Source organism: Lissotriton vulgaris, chromosome 3_1 (assembly GCF_964263255.1).
Source record: "Lissotriton vulgaris chromosome 3_1, aLisVul1.2, whole genome shotgun sequence".
NCBI lineage: Eukaryota > Metazoa > Chordata > Amphibia > Caudata > Salamandridae > Lissotriton > Lissotriton vulgaris.
Window position 1 is genome coordinate 1,777,850,607 of NC_141689.1, and position 15,221 is coordinate 1,777,865,827.

The following is a 15,221-nucleotide window of genomic DNA, read 5'->3' on the forward strand; positions in this document are numbered from 1 at the left end:
AGTAAATTAATCAAAGCAGTTACAACCTTTAACTCTATCCAGGAGGTCAGAGCCACGCTGCTCTAACGTTGTTCATATTCGGACACCTCCCCTCCCTACTAAGGCCACTAAAAACAACAACAACTCCCCCCTTCCCCGGTCCCCCCTCTGTCCCTTCCTCCCCCCTCCTCTCAGACATGTCGCTCTCCCTTATATCTCTCTTGTCGCCCAGTATGCATTCCTACCACCCTATTGTAATCCCTATGTCAGTAATCAGGGTTCCATCCAGGAGGATGCTCTCACATCAATCGCCTCACCCAACATCCATCTCAACCACGCACCAGAGGCAATGTTCCAGAACTGGAGGGTGAGTCCCCCGCCCGCGGAAGGTCAGTCATCGTCATCAGCCGGTCTCTTAAGTAGGTCCACCATCGCTATCAAAGCCATCGGCGTTTCTAGTAATTTATCATTGTTGGTCCTCCGGGCCATCTGTAATCGGAAAATCCCCTCACAATCCATCCAGTTTATAAATTCCCGCAGCCATCGCGCTGTATTAGGGGTAGTGACCATTTTCAAATGACTAGTAATCTTCCTTTTACCTAGGACTAATCCTAAATCTAAGAATTTACTGGTGATCTTGTTACGGGCAGTGTGGGGAAACCAGTGTAACAAGCAAACACCTGGAGTCAGCTGCAGTTCCCTGTCTGTCACCTCCTTTAGTCTGGTCAGGACCTCCCCGCAAAACCTGTGCAGGGTCGGACTGGCTACCGGGCATTTCTGTGTGCTGCCGAGATGGGGGCTAATTTCTCTGCAGTGGAGGCTGATTTCGTTGATGGGGACCTGCATGCATTTTGAAATAAAAATAGCAAAACAAATTTTGTTCAGCACACGCAGGTCCCCATCAACGAAATCAGCCCCCAGCTCGGCAGCACACACAACCGCCCGGTAGCCAGTCCGGCCCTGAACCCATGTCGCAGTGGACATTCCCAGAGCATGTGCACAAACGCAGCATCTTCCATTTTGCACAGTGGGCAAGCAGTGTGGGAAATGAAAAACATATTGATTTTGAGAGGGGTGAGGTACACCCGATGGAACACGTAAAATTGTATTAACTGGAGTCTCGCATTCCGGGAGCATTTCCATGCCCGCTCCATCAACATCTCCCACTGCTTTTCCTCTATAAATGTCCCCAGATCCGCCTCCCACTTAATACACAGCCCCTCTGAGGGAGTCCTAAATTAAATAAATTAAACAAGAAACATTCTTTGGGAGGGAGATATACAGGCAGGTAACCTTTTTGATCTTCCCCGCTGAGATGAGACTGACAGGGGAGGAAGGTCTGTGGCTCCGCCATTCCTTTCTTCCAGTGTTTACGCATGGCTGCCATCAATGCTGCATGCAAAAGAAAGTCTTGGGCGGGAAGTTCATATCTTTCCATGAGGTCTTGAAACGGTATGAGGACACCATCTTCATAGAGATCCCCAATATTGGAGATCTCCAGTTCTCCCCAGTCCCGCAACCTCTGCCAATCTCCTCCATGCGGTAACGCCTCACAGAGCCATACTGGAATCTCAGGCACGTACAAGGGACCCACCTTAACTCTCCTGGTGGCTCTATTCCAGCATTGTCGCACTACCCACAGGTCTCACGGCACCTCTCTTTTGCGTACCGGCAGCTGGAGTAGAATCCCAGCGAGTTGGCGAAAACCCAGGTCCATACCTCTCTGGTCCGTCTCTACCCTCAACCTCCCCTCCATCCACTGCGTGAACCATTGAAATTGGGCTGCATGGTAATATGCCTCAAAATCAGGTGTTGCAAACCTTCCCTCCTGCCTAGGGCGCATCATAGTATTCAGCACCACTCTGCGCCTCCCTGAGCCCCACAGAAAACTCGTAACCATAGAATTTAGTTGGACAAAATATTTTCCAGGTACCCAAAGTGGTAGCGCACCAAAATAGTAAAGTAGACGAGGCAGGATTATCATCTTTAGCAAAGCCACTCTCTCCGCTACCGATAAAGGCAGAGTCCCCCAGAAATCAAAATTACTCCTGGCAGCTCTCAATGCACGCCCTATGTTTCCCTCGAATAAGTCAGCAGGCTCATGATAAATTCTGACTCCTGAATAAGGCAATCAGCTGCTTTCCCAACGCACATCTAGCCCATCAGGTGATTCAGCTCTGCCCCCTCGTACCACGTCTTATTCCAGTTAACTTTGAGCCCCACCACTTGCCCCAATCTAGCCAGCAAGTCTCGAGCAGCCTGCAGCTCCTCAGCAGCATTGGTGAGGAACATTGACAAATCGTCTGCATATAGAGCAATGTAGTGCACCTGACCCATCCCATCCAAGCCCCTGTAGTGCCTCCTCGACCGTGCATGGACAGCTAGTGGTTCTATTGCCAGGGCGAATAGGAGGGGAGACAGTGGGCAGCCCTGTCTCGTCCCCTACCCACACTGCAGGCTTCGGAAATTGCTGCCCCCATTCTAACCCTGGCAGTCGAGCGGTTATACAGAATCTTCGTCCAGGCCACAAATCCCTCACCCAGACCAAATGCCCTCAAGACCCTGAACAGATATCGCCACTCCAAACTATCGAAGGCCTTTTCAATGTCAATCGAGAGTACGCATGCCTCCCCCCTCGTCTGCCGTCCCGTGTACCAAATGCCACAACCTCCGTATGTTCATGGCCGTATTCCGGGAAGGAATAAACCCGGCTTGGTCCCCATGCACAAGAGTTGTCATATGCACCATCAGTCGGCTGGCCAAAACACTGCTCAAAATCGTATAGTCAAGATTAAGCATCGCAAGAGGGCGATAGGCTGTACGGTCCCACGCCGGTTTGTCCGGCTTGAGAAGGGGTATAATTACTGCTTCCCTTGTGGAGCTAGGTAGGTAGCCATCTTGCTTCGATCGATTATATAGGGCTAACAGCTGGGGGGCCAGCAGGTCCACATACATGACATAAAACTCAGACGGTAGCCCATCAGTGCCCGGTGTTTTGTTCTTAGACATACGGTTTATGGCTCCCCTGATCTCACCCTGCTCCACTGGCTGACCCAAGCTCTCTGCATCCTCCACCTCAATCTGCGGCAGTTCAATGTCCCCCTCCTCCAGGACCGTGGGATCTAGCAGACTGTTGTATAGAACAGTGTAGTATTCCAGAAACTGCGTGTTAATAGCCTGCTGTCCATAGTATACGCCCCCCCCCCTCACCGCGTAGTTCTTAAAAAGGTGTCCCTTTGCGCGCTGGGTTTGCCAGCCAAGCAAAAAGTGCCCCAGATGTATCCCTTTCAGCGTGCGCCCTTGCCGCATATGCCCTGTAATAAAAACACCTCAGCCTCTTCACTTGTGTCGCCATCTCTTCTTTCGCCCCCAACATTTCCTCTTGTTTATCCTCCCGTCCAGGTCTTTCCTCTTCTATCTCCCTGAGCCGCTGTTCCGCCTGTTGCACCTCACTCAATAAGGTTTTTCGAACTCCCACAGCCTCCCCAATACGACCTCGTATCACTACTTTGAATGCATCCCACTCGTTATGTAGGTTAGTGGATGTGTTGGCGTTGTGTTGAAAGTATTCCTCAATAGCATTACCTATAGTCGTTCGGAAGACCTGATCTTCCAGTGTTTCCGGGCGGAGATGCCAGCAAGGGATTGCGGTTCTAAGGCAAATCCAATTCAAGGACACCAGTAACGGGTTGTGATCAGAGGTAGTCCTAGCTAAATACTCACTCAACGTGACCGTCATATGCACATCAGGGGAGCAAAGTGTAGCATCCAAATGGACGTGCAGCTCATGGATAGCTGAGAAATAAGAGTAGTCACATTCCCCAGGGTGATAGGTCCGCCAAGTGTCTGTCAGTTCCCAGTGCTGTTGCCAGTCCCGTAGGGCTTCTGCAATCATATGAGTGGGGACATCAGGAAGTGGAGGATGAGAGCGGTCCAGGTCTATGTCAGTAATGCAATTGAAATCTCCCCCTAGAAGTATTGGACCCATCAACACCCTCGCCAATTTCTGCGATAGCTGTGTGAAAAAAGCAGGTTGCTCAACATTACGGGCATATATGCTTCCTAATGTAATGTCCCGGCCATCAAACCGCCCTGTTACTACCGTGAACCGGCCTTCTGTATCGACCATCTGCCTAACACATTGGAATGGCACCCCTGCTCGCACCCATATTAAGGTCCCTCTCGCATGGGCCGAATATGTGGTGTGAAATACCTGCCCTCTCCAACGACGCTGCAGCGCCGCCCCTTCTGCCTTCGTCAAGTGGGTTTCTTGCAGCAGTGCAATTTGCACCCCTTTCCGCACTAGGTAGGCGTGAATTTTGTGTCGCCGGCCCATAGTATGCATCCCCCTTACATTCCAAGACATAACTTTGATTCCGACGGAGGTACCCATGGCTCCAGATTTAGTTCTTGACCCCTATGAACCCCCCAGCGACATGTCTGACCTTCCCCCATCCATCCCCAACTTCAAACTTTACCAAACTCCCAAACCCCAGGACAGGTACACAAGAATAGGCCCCCATCCAAACAAAGATATTCATACAAAGAACCATAAAAAGAAGGTGGCGTATGACTCACACTCTATGCCCCCGGAACCCCTCCCGCCCCCCATTAGAACTAAGTCATCCATCCGGGCCCTCGGAATTCTTGTAGATTCTCCACGCAGCCCTCCACAATGTATCAGGTGGGTCTCTAGGCCCAGGAGTCACAGCGGTCATCCTACCATCTTTTCTGCATACCCTCTGCAGTCCAATTATCCAAACATCCCATCTGCTGTCTGCGGAGTAACGTCCGGAAGTTCAGTATCGGAAAGCCTCTGGGCATTACTCGATCTCGAGCACTCCACTCCACTTTTCTCGTTGTCCGTGTCATTGCTAGTCGGACTGACTTCTCCCTGGCTAATGGCCGCCACTGCTAGGACTGCTCTGTCTCATTCCTGGTGCCGATCCATTGGAGAGATGGGCCTCTGTACTGACGATGTGGTGGACAGCCGTCCTCGGGGAGAAGTTGTGTGCAGCGAGCATGCGCCAGTGCTGCTTTGGGTTTCCAACCAGTCCCAAGCGGCCTGCGGTGTGAGAAAGAAGTGTGTTTCTGCATCTGCAGTTAACCTCAGGCGGGCCGGAAACAGCATAGCATAGTTTAGGGGAGACGGATCTGGCACAGCTTTCGTTTAACAGCTAGGAAAGAGGTTCTTTGGCGCTGTACCTCCCTAGTATAGTCTGGAAATATTATCACCTTGCTGTTCCCAATCTGTAAATTCTGTTGCTCCCGGGCTCTCTGCAGTATAAAGTCGCGGTCTTTGTAATGCAGCAGTCTAGCAACCATTGGGCGGGACAGGCTCCAGGTTTAGGTGGGTGAGCTGGGACCTTGTGTGCACGTTCCAGCGCATAGAAGGGGGATAGACCCTCCGGTGCCACCTCCGTTTTCAGCCATGTTTCCAAGAACTGGCCGCATCAGCCCCCTCCTCACGCTCCGGAACTCCTACGATGCGGAGGTTGTTGCGCCTAAAGCACCCCTCACTGTCCTCAGCCCTCATCTCCAGCACTTTAACCCTATGCACCACTTCATTCAGCTAATTTCGCAAGGCGGCTAACGTGTCTGGGATGTTTTTCATGTGGTTTCGTTGGTCGCCATTCTCTTTTTGAGTTTTCAGTGGTCGTCCTTCAATAGGGTGAGACCCGAGCCAATGGCATCCATCCTCTTCTCAAGCACTTCCCGCGAAGCTATGATGGCCTGCATGATTTCTCCCAATGAAGGGTCCCCAGACTGTACAGGCCCTCGTCCCCCAGTGGCAGCATCGTCATCATCTGTTTGCTGCTCTCGCTCCTCCATCCGCAGAACTTCAAACCCCTTTCTCCTGGACACACTGCTGATCAGTAAGCAACAGTGGTTAGCAATGCCAGATGAGTCTATGAATCCTCTCATCCTCAGCTAGACGGCGCAGTGTCTTTTCTCCCACCAAGATAGAGCCACACAATTCATGCCAGAGACCCGCTGGTCAGCCAGTCCCTCATTGCAGGTTCTCCAAGTAGTCCCTCCCAGTGTCCCAAGTATGCTTGAAGCAGACCCTCCAAGAACCACAACCTTAGGCACTATGGCAGGCACAGTACTGCGGAGGGCCACCTCTGACCTCTCCACTTCAGCCAGGCCCCCCTGCCTACCACGGTGGTGCTGTGCGTACTCGGTCACAGCAGCAGGGCGCCCCCAAGCATCCGACGAAGTTGTTCCCCCCGTTCACAGCAGCAGTCTGCCCCTGCTTCCCACTCTCCAAGGTGCAGGGCCTCCGCTCTGATGTCAGTGCAGTGCTCCGCACCGGCCTCCACAGTCGCTCTTTAAGCCGCTCCCCCATCCTTCGCATTGCCCAGAGGTGCTCAATGACAATCCACTCAATGCCTCCTAGCAGTTCCCAGCGGTGATCTACGTGGCGCCCCCATCGGGCCTCAGGTGCTCCCTCCTCAGCTTCCTCTTCATTACGCCAGCCAGCACCAGGTCATCAAGTATTGGCCGTTGATCCACCAGGCCTTTCGCACACCTTGCGCTCCTACCTCTCCATAGGAATCAGCAGTGCACAGCCAGCCTCATCACCTTCAACCATACCGGCCCTCCACTCCTTGGTGCCAATGCCACCAGTCGCCACCCGTCCAGCAGCACGGGCCAGCAACCTCCTCCAGTTGGCACAGTTCTCGCCGCACAGTTCCAACAGGGCTCAATGGCGGCCTGCCTCACCACAGCGTGTCCGATGTCCCGCTCGCCGCCATTTTGAAACCAGGCAGCTGTGGCCAGATAGCCAGGAACTGACAGCCTCTCCCGCTGGTCCCAAGCGTCTCCTCACACCATGTACCCCGGTGAAAGCGCCTCCACCACTCAGGCAGCTGTACTCACAGGTAGAGCCATTCCCGGGGAACACAAAGTCCGCTGTCACCAGCCTCTCCTCCGCGGGGGCTGCCCTTTTTTTTTTGTAACTCTTTTTATTGACAATAAGGAAAGCATAAACAAACAAGGCAATAGAAGGCAATACAGTAAGAGTTCAAGGGGGGAAAGAAAGCGCATTACAATTTAATACAAATCATCAATGCAGAAAAGAGGGGAGGGGGGCAGGGGGGAAACAGAGTCATATCACATTAGAACTAGACAGCACTAGGATTGTTGGGTCAGGGGGAAAGGGTTACATCCGGAATATCGGTGAGAGGAGGTGTGCAAACATCATCCAGGTACGAGTTCCACTGGCCCCAAATTTTACCCCACTTCCTCGGTCTGCCGCGCGCTACATACACCGTTTTCCCCCGAAACATACACCAATCCATATTCTCCTTCCATGCCGAGATAGTGGGGGATCTCTGGGACCCCCACAACTGTGCTATATCTCTCTTGGCGATCATATTCCCAAGGATCACCCACCGAGTCTGCGCCACATCATAATCAGTCGGTTCCCAAACGTTCAGCAAACAACGCCTGGCTTCGGGCAACAGTGGAACACCCATGACTTGCTCCATTACTGCATGCACTCGATTCCAAAACGCTACCACCTCCGGGCACTCCCAAATTATGTGGAGGAAAGTACCAGTCAAACCGCATCCACGCTTGCATAACCCATCCACAGAATAACCCATACGAATCAGGCGAGGGCCAGTCACGTAAATCCGATGCAGGACCTTAAGTTGCATAAGTTGGAGACGGGCTGGAATCGCGACCTCCTTGGGTGAGGAAATCGCAGATTGCCAGTCCTCATCATCCAGCTCTAAACCGTCACTGGTCCAGACCTCTCTGAGGTGCACCAACAGGTCTGTACGATCGTTAATCAATTTCTTGTATTTAAATCCCATCTGCATCACCTGTATGGGGCAGACGCGCGGCAAAGGGGGAGTTTCCCCCGAGAGTACATAAACACAAGACTTGGTCCAATTAATCACGAGGCCGGAGTTCCTCCCAAACGAATTAAGCACATCAAATAATACTATCAACGACTTCCGAGGCAACGTAAGATACAGCAGGATGTCATCTGCATAGAGTGATATTCGATCCTCAAAATCAGGGGTCCACTGAATACCCTTAAGCGATGGTTCCCACCGCAGCCAAGCAGCCAAAGGTTCAAGGCGAGGGTGAAAAGAAGTGGGGACAACGGGCACCCCTGTCGTGTGCCCCTCCCCAGGACAAAGGACTTAGAAACCTGACCATTCACCACAATCTGAGCCAGTGGTTCCTCATACAGGAGCTTTACCCAGCCGATGAAAGCAGGACCGAAACCAAACTTTGCAAGCGCAGCCCAGAGATATGGCCATTCCACTGTATCAAAGGCCATTGTAGCATCCAAGGAAACCAAGATGGCCGGTTCACGCAGTGACGCCGCTCTCGCCAGGACGCCATGCAGGTGCCGCAAGTTCAATGCTGTATTACGATGTGGAATGAAACCAGATTAATCTGGATGGATCAGATCACCGATCACCTTTATCAATCGGCTTGCCAACAATTTTGCGAGGATCTTGGGCTCTGCATTCAGGAGCGATATAGGCCTATAGGATGTGCAGCGATCCCGCGGTTTCCCCTCCTTGTGAATCACCACGATGGTCGCAAGTCGCTGATCACGAAGAAGGGAGCAGATGTCTCGCGATTCCAAGAACATATCACGAAGATACGGCGCCATTTTGTCATAAAGCTCGATGGGGAGACCATTAGGGCCCATAGCTTTTCCGGAGCGAATAGCAATTGCCACCTCATCGTCAGAAAATGCTGCGTCCATCAGATCCCTATCTGGCTCCGATAGGCGAGGCAACGCAATGTCCCTTAACAGCAGATGTGAGTCTTCACTCTGGTCTGTCGGAGACTGGGGAATATACATTTCGAAAATGTTCAGCGAAACACTCCACAATCTTAACCGGGTCAGTCACACGCACTCCATCAGCTCTCTCAACCACAGGAACCACACAACTCGCCCTCTCCTTTTTGTCTAACCAAGCAATCAGCTTCCCAGCCTTGTCTCCCACATCGTACAGCCGTCCCTGCTGCTCTCTACTCATCGCTCTAGCAGCGTCTGTTACCAGGGCCCTATAATCGAGTTGTTTAAGACTGAGGACATGCACTTTATCATGAGTGATACCCAACTCCAAATCCCCTTCCAGCTCAGCTATTTCGGTCTCAAGGTGGACCACTGCCTCATTTTTGCTTTTCTTGGCGCCAGCGATTAACGATAGCGCCTGACCACGGATAACCGTCTTGAAAGCCTCCCACAGCGAAACAGAAGAGGACACAGACCCCACATTTTCAGCAAAATAGTGATCCAAAGACTTAACCAACTCTGTCCGGGTTTTGGGGTTACGGAGATGCCAAGGATTGATCGGAGCCACTCGACCCTCGGAACCCATCTTCGTGTCCATCATAAGCCAAAGAGGGGAGTGATCCGAAATACCCCTGGCTAGGTGTCTGACTTCCCTAACCGAAGAGGCCTGCGCTGCTGGCATCAAGACATAGTCAAGCCTAGAGAGACTACCGTGTGCACCAGAGTGAAAGGTGTATTGCGCCTGCACCGGATGCAGCAGCCTCCAACAATCTACCTGTCCCAGCATCTCCAGAAAGCCACTCAACCAAGACTGTGATCTCGTGAGGTCGCTGGGGGGGCTACGGTCCTCCCTACTGGAAACAACAGAATTGAAATCTCCACCCATCACCAGAATGCCCTCAGGGAGCCCCAACACTACTCTCCCCAAATCAGCAGAGGTCGTAGTCTGCAGACCAGGTGGAACATACACAGAAATCAATGAGATAGTCTTCCCCTCCCACCTACCAGTGAGCGCGGCATAGCGTCCCCTATCGTCAAGAATTATGTTGTCCAACTCCAGGGGGACGGAACTCCTAACTAGGATACCAACCCCTGTAGAGCCAGTAGTAAATCCAGAGAGTGCAATTAGACGATATCCTCGCCGATTCATAGCATGGCATGTGTTTCCCATCAGATGTGTCTCTTGCAATAATGCTACGTCAGGGGAGAGGCGTCTCAATAGCTGCAATACTACTCCACGTTTTATCCTATCCCCCAATCCGTTAATATTCCAACCCAATAACTTCAACCCCCTACCCCCCATCCCGGAAGTAAGTGCAGAATCCACCCCCCACCGAACACAACACCCAGATCAAGATGCAAGATAATGCGTTGCCTTGAAACAAAATGAAACACACCCAAACCCCCCTCTTACCCCCCAACAAATACCCGAAACACACCCCTCCACCCTGCACCCCTGCGTTAGACTCAAAAGCCACTCCAACTTGCAGTGTGCCTGTCGCCCTAACATTAAACTAGTCTACAAAAAGAAACCCGGAGGAGGGAGAGTCCCACCCCCCTCGCCACCTCTGGGTATAAAACCATAAAGTATTGCAGATACAAAAGTCATCAAACCACAGCTGCCAGTTCTGTACACTGTCCGGAAACCAGCGACCACTTCTCATTCTTGTTCGAACGGGCCACCTTCAGCACCTCCAGCATGTTCCGAGCGATCACGCTGTGTAGACAACGTATCAAGCCAGTCACTCACTCTCTCGGGGCGGTTAAAGAAGAACGTCCGATCATTGTGTTCAACACGCAGCCGAGTTGGAAAAAGCATCGCGTATTTCATACCCATGTCTCTCAGTCGTCGCTTCACCCTTTGGAACCCCATCCTTTGTTTCTGAACGAACTGGGTGAAATCAGGGTAGAAGCTCACCGTGGTGCACGTTCCACCGCAAAAAAGTTGCTCAAGCCTTTGGGGGCGAGATGGTTTAAGATGTCTTCCACAAGGAGATCTGCGGTTAGCTCTTCTGATTTTTCAGGGACCCCGATGATACGTACGTTATTGCGTCTTGCCCGACTTTCAAAATCCTCCAGCCGGCGGGCAAAGAGATCATTGGAGGATCGCAGGTTGCGAACCTCCGTCTGTAAATCGGACACATCGGTCGTGAGGCTGGAGGTCTTCAAATCTAGGGATTTGACCTTTTCGTTAGTCTTTGATAAGTCTGCCCTGATCAAGTTGACATTGATTGCCACAGTGTCAAGCTTTAGAGCCAGAGCCTCATATTGTTGGCCAATGGAGGTCTTCATGCTGGCAATGGCGCCCATGACATCACGCAGGGTCAAATCATCCACTGCAGCTAAGCCATCACCCGCATCTTCCAGAGACCTACTCGCACCACCGGGGGACCCTTTAGGATGGGTATAGCGATCCATAATGTTCGATTGAATTGTACCCCCTCGGTGAATGGCCTTGGTCTTCCGTTTCTCGCTATCGGGTTTGCCCGCCATATTAGATATTGCGCCCCAGAGGGACCTTTGAGACCTGGTATAAATGACTCCTCACATTCACCCACAGGGATCTCCAAGTGTGAGTCTCAGCAGGAACACTCGGCAGCTGGCACACGGTGAAGTTGCGGGTCCGGCTCCCGGTCTGCCAGAGCGGTGTTGATATAGGAAGAGGCAGAAGAACCAAAAACAAAACCGAAAGTCAACTCCAAGGTCTTGAGCAGGACCCCACAGGCTGTTGTTGTTCAACTACCACCTGGGCACCACAGTGACTCGAGCCCCGGGCAGTTCCATGAAGCAGGCCACAAAAGTTTAAAGTATCATAGTTTCGGTTCCCGGGGTCCAAATCGATTTTTGAAAGCAGCTATTATATCAGCTGGGTTGCGTTGTCAATAACCCGTCGTCGTATTCAGGATAAAATTCAGGATAGATGCGGGAGGTGGCGAGGGTCTCGGGAGCCCTGTGCTCACGCGACCATCTTGGTTGCGCGCGAAGCTCCTCCTGGGGGGCTGCCATTTTAGATCGCTTCTCAGCAGGCACCGGCCAGCGGGAAAATCATAAGTTTCTCCCCTCTCTGTCTTCACCAGCGTCCCAATCCGAGCGCCAGACGGGCACCACACTTTCTGCAATCTGGATTCTATGTTGGGACCACAGATTAGGCTACAGGATCATTGTTTTCTGAGGGAGGCCGCGGAGGAGCTCCGAGGTCCGCCTCCGCTCACATCGCAGTGCAAGCCACGCTCGCTGTATGCTCTGATGTATATGTGTTTTTATTATCTATCGTACCCGATGCAGCCTCATGCAGTATACGCTGATGTATATGTGTTGTTTATTATTGTCCATGATACAGCCCCATCCTGTATGCTCTGCTGTATATGTGTTGTTTATTATCGTCCGTGATACAGCCCCATCCTTTTTGCTCTGATGCATATATGTTATTTATTATCGTCCGTGATACAGCCCCATCCTGTATGCTCTGATGTATGTGTTGTTTATTATCGTCCGTGATGCAGCCCCATCCTGTATGCTCTGATGTATATGTGTTGTTTATTATCGTCCATGATGCAGCCCCATCCTGTATGCTCTGATGTATATGTGTTGTTTATTATCTATCATACCTGATGCAGCCTCATGCAGTATACGCTGACGTATATGTGTTGTTTATTATCGTCTGTGATACAGCCTCATCCTGTATGCTCTGGTGCATGTGTTATTTATTATTGTCCATGATGCAGCCCCATCCTGTATGCTTTGATGTATATGTGTTTTTTATTATCGACCATGATGCAGCCCCATCCTGTATGCACTGACGTATATGTGTTTTTATTATCTATCGTACCTGATGCAGCCTCATGCAGTATACGCTGACGTATATGTGTTGTTTATTATTGTCCATGATACAGTCCTATCCTTTTTGCTCTGATGCATATGTGTTGTTTATTATCGTCCGTGATACAGCCCCATCCTGTATGCTCTAATGTATTTGTGTTGTTTATTATCGTCCATGATGCAGCCCCATCCTGTATGCTCTGATGTATATGTGTTGTTTCTTTTCGTTCATGATGCAGCCCAATCCTGTATGCCCTGATGTATATGTGTTGTTTATTATCGTCCGTGATGCAGCCTCATCCTGTATGTTCTGATGTTTATGAGTTGTTTATTATCGTCCAAGATAGAGCCCCATCCTGTATGCTCTGGTACATGTGTTATTTATTATCGTGAGTGATGCAGCCCCATCCTGTATGCCCTAATGTATATGTGTTGTTTATTATCGTCCATGATGCAGCCCCATCCTGTATGCTCTGATGTATATGTGTTGTTTATTATCGTCCGTGATGCAAACCCATCCTGTATGCTATTAGGTGTATATCTGTTGTTTATTATTGTCTGTGATGCAGCCCCATCTTATATGCTCTGATGTTTATGTGTTGTTTATTATCGTCTGTGATGCAGCCCCATCCTGTCTGCTCTGATGTATGTGTATTGTTTATTATCGTCCGTGATACAGCCCCAACCTGTATGCTCTAATGTATATGGGTTGTTTATTATCTACGTGATGTGGCCACATCTGGTATGCTCTGATGTATATGTGTTTTTATTATCTATCGTACCTGATGCAGCCTCATGCAGTATACGCTGACGTATATGTGTTGTTTATTATCGCCCATGATGGAGCCCCATCCTGTATGCGCTGGTGCATGTGTTATTTATTATTGTACGTGATGCAGCCCCATCCTGTATGCTCTGATGTATATGTGTTATTTATTATCGTCTGTGATACTGCCCCATCCTGTATGCTCTGATGTATATGTGTTGTTTATTTTTGTCAGTGATGCAGCCCCATCCTGTATGCTCTGATGTATATGTGTTATTTATTATCGTCTATGATACTGCCCCATCCTGCATGCTCTGATGTATATGTGTTGTTTATTTTTGTCAGTGATGCAGCCCCATCCTGTATGCTCTGATGTATATGTGTTGTTTATTATCGTCTGTGATGCAGCTCCAACCTGTACGCTCTGATGTATATGTGTTGTTTACTATCGTCCGTGATGCAGCCTCATCTTGTATGCTCTGATGTATACGTGTTGTTTATTATCGTCCGTGATACAGCCCCATCCTGTATTCTCTGATGTTTATGTGTTGTTTATTATCGTCCATGATGCAGCCCCATCCTGTATGCTCTGATGTATGTGTGTTGTTTATTATCGTCTGTGATACAGCCCCATTCTGTATGCTCTAATGTATATGGGTTGTTTATTATCTACGTGATGCTGCCACATCTGGTATGCTCTGATGTATATGTGTTGTTTATTATCTACCGTACCGGATGCAGCCTCATGCAGTATACGCTGACGTATATGTGCTGTTTATTATCACTGAATGGGTGAAAACCATTGACGCTCTCAAAGGAAATCTCACCCTGACCAACTCAGTAAAATCACTTGGAATCACCCTTGATCGCAAACTTACAATGACAAACCACATCAAGAACTCCGCAAAAAGCGCCTTCCTCAATCTGAAGCTCCTCAACAAAATCAAGCCACACATCCCCCAGAGGGATCTCCAACAAGCCACCCAAGCACTGGTCCTGTCCAGACTGGACTATGGAATCGCAACCCTATCCGGCACAGCCCTCTCACACCTGGCACCACTAAAAACAACCCTCAATGCAGCAGCCAGAATGGTCTCAGGCGCAAAGAAATTCGACCACATATCCCCCGCACTCAAAGATCTAAAATGGCTCCCAGTGGAAATGCGCGCAAACTTCAGAACGGCCTGTCTCACACACAAAGCCCTGCACACAGGGAAACCGGAATATCTAGCCTCCAAACTCAAGAAGGCGGGCCAATCCAGAAATCTCAGAAGTTCAAACTCCCTATTACTTATCCCCCTGAAAACTCGGAAACAAAAAACCGCCAGCCGCTCTTTCGCCGGCAACGCACCAAAAATTTGGAACTGCATCCCAGTGGACATCAGAACTACCCCTTCCTTCCCCGAATTCAAGAGCCGTCTAAAAACCCTCTACCTCAACCGTGCATTCCCGAACTCTACCTCAATAGCCCACCATGGAACTATGACTACCTCAAAAACACTACCTCAAAACCGCCCCTTAGGCGGCAAACAACTTTGTTAAGAACCGAACTTGGATGTATTTTGTTTATTGTTTGCTGTACTGCTCCGCACTTATTTCACCCAGACCGACTGTAAAGCGCTCTGATACCCCTGGGTCTGGCCAGCGCTATAGAAAACTCCAAATAATTTTTTTTTTTTTTTTAAATTAAAAATACGTGATGCAGCCCCATCCTGTATGCTCTGATGTATATGTGTTATTTATTATCGGCCGTGATACAGCCCCATCCTGTATGCTCTGATGTATATGTGTTATTTATTATCGTCCGTGATGCAGCCCCATCCTGTATGCTCTGATGTATATGTGTTGTTTATTTTTGTCAGTGATGCTGCCCCATGCTGTATG